This window comes from Callithrix jacchus, chromosome 13 (assembly GCF_049354715.1).
Source record: "Callithrix jacchus isolate 240 chromosome 13, calJac240_pri, whole genome shotgun sequence".
Lineage (NCBI taxonomy): Eukaryota > Metazoa > Chordata > Mammalia > Primates > Cebidae > Callithrix > Callithrix jacchus.
Window position 1 is genome coordinate 82,161,775 of NC_133514.1, and position 2,229 is coordinate 82,164,003.

At 33.4% G+C, this 2,229-nt stretch overlaps 1 non-coding gene across 1 annotated transcript; it reads left to right on the forward strand.

Moving 5' to 3' along the window:
* Positions 1 to 1,622: 1,622 nt before the first annotated feature.
* LOC118147009 (U6 spliceosomal RNA) lies at positions 1,623 to 1,726 on the forward strand. The gene has a single exon (XR_004733191.1). It is a non-coding gene; the product is annotated as a U6 spliceosomal RNA (small nuclear RNA).
* Positions 1,727 to 2,229: the final 503 nt, after the last annotated feature.

Below are 2,229 nucleotides of genomic sequence, written 5' to 3' on the forward strand. Positions count from 1 at the left end.
TTTTCTTCTCGGTATGGGGCAGGACTCTGCTGGAATAGGGATCTTATGACCCACAGTCAAACAAGTCAGGTCAGATAATTTCTTTATGACAAGTTTTTACACAGTGTAGAGGGAAAGTTAGAGTGATGTTCTTAAGTCTTATGGCTGGCTTTGGGGAAAAGCTATCCTTGTTTCTATGGCCCACCTTAGGGAAAAGGAATTCAGTTTTCTGTAGCCAACCTTGAGGACGAATGGGAGAAAAACTTTTGTTTCTGAGGCTGCTTCTGAGGCTTTCATTTTATGGTATTGTTTTCTGAGTCAAAACACAGGTAAATAACAAGGCCAGTGCAAAAAGAAGCATATAGATGTCATTTAAAGGAACTGTAGCAGTAGTAGTTATAGTAATGAAAGGACACTGCTGCAGAAAGAGTAACATTAGTAATATGAGGGGTCCTACACGAAGCTAAGGAGTAAAGGGAACTTTGGAGTCAGGCTACCGCTATGCATTTCCATGTATTTTCCTATGTTCTTTTCTATTTGGTTTTGTTGTCTATGGCAATAAGGATTGTGAAAATAAGTGAATTAAAATCTAAGCTCTTGGAACTGTAAATTGTTTTGAGTCTTAAAGAAACGTGATTATGGGGCCTGATTTATGTGACAGGCAGCTGTAACCAAGGCGGTTGTAGCTTTGTTTCTCTGATTATAGATTAAGCCTTCTTTCTTGCCTTCATTATTTTGTAAAATATTATAAATGACTGAAGGGTTCTGGGGAAGATCCTTTCTACCTTTATTGTTGATCTTCATTATAGATTAATTTCCCTCTCACCGTTCTCACACAAAGACTTCATGGCCATTATATTGTCTTTAGATGGAATGTTATATATACGCTTTCAAACTGGAAATGAAATGAAAATGAGCTGTATGGAAAAGACTGTACTAATTAAATTATTGTAACTTATAAATCAATCTTTTATAGAATGTTTTGTTTTCCTGTCACATTTCTTTGTTTTCTGCCTATATAAGCAAGAGCCTAACTTTTAACTTTGAATCACTGACCCCATTTCTCTGGAATTTGTGACTCTCTAATGGCTATTCCCAGATTTTTGCTTTTTGCTTGAATAAACTTTTTAAAACTGAATTCTGATCTTTTTGATTACTTCAGGTTGTCAGAGTCTTCATGAAAGTGTTTTGGGAGAGGTACTCTGGTGTCATAAACAAAAACAGACCCAGTTAAATGTGGAGAGTATTGGGTTACAATTCTAGTTATTAAGTACTGGTGTAGTTGGAGAACTGTTTATGACTGCGTGTGTGTGTCTGTCTGTATAATGAAACCAGAAATGCAGAATGCCTTGAAATAAAAACTGTCTCTTGCTCTGCCTTTATAACTACCTAGTAGTCCCTGTTCCAAAGATAATTCCTTGTTGTTGTTGTTTTTAAAAAATTGCTTCTCGTAGAGGTACCATCCGTATCTCTTCCAAGGTGCTAATATGACTCTTGATCTATAACATATAGGTAGTACTATTTCCTATCTGTTGGAGAGAAATATTAAACTCATTTGTATGACCCTTACTTTTAATCTTCTTCTCCATTACTAGATTTTCAGTTGCTTATCATTGCTATTAAACAATTTAAAAAAATCTTTAGTGCTCATTTCAGCAGCACATACACTAAAATTGAAATAATATAGAGATTAGCATGACCTCTGCTCAAGGATGGCATGCACATTTGTGAAGTGTTTCATATTTATGAGGTATTATTCAGCCTTTAAAAAAAGAGTGAAATTTTACACATGCTTTAACATGAATGAACCTTGAAGGAGTTAGGATAAGTGAAATAAATCAGATACAGATGTACAAATTTTATATAATTCTACTTGTACCTAAAGTAGACAAATTCATAGAGACAAAAAGAATAATAATTGCTAGGAACTATAGAAAGAGATGAATAGGAAGTTGTCATTTAGTGGTTATAAGGTTTTAGTTTGGGAAGCTGAAAGTTCTGGAAATGAATTGTAGAGATAGCTGCAAAACAATTTGAATGTACTTTATGCCACCTAATCACAAACTTAAAAATGGTCAAAATTATGTATTTTGTTATTTATAATTTATCACTATATATATTATACATTAACATATAATTTAGCTCATACCCATATCTTTTGATTTACTCTTTGTAAAATTAACGTTTCTCTATATCTTTTCAATTTTTACTCATTATCCTAGAACTCTATGTACGTACTTTTTAATAAAG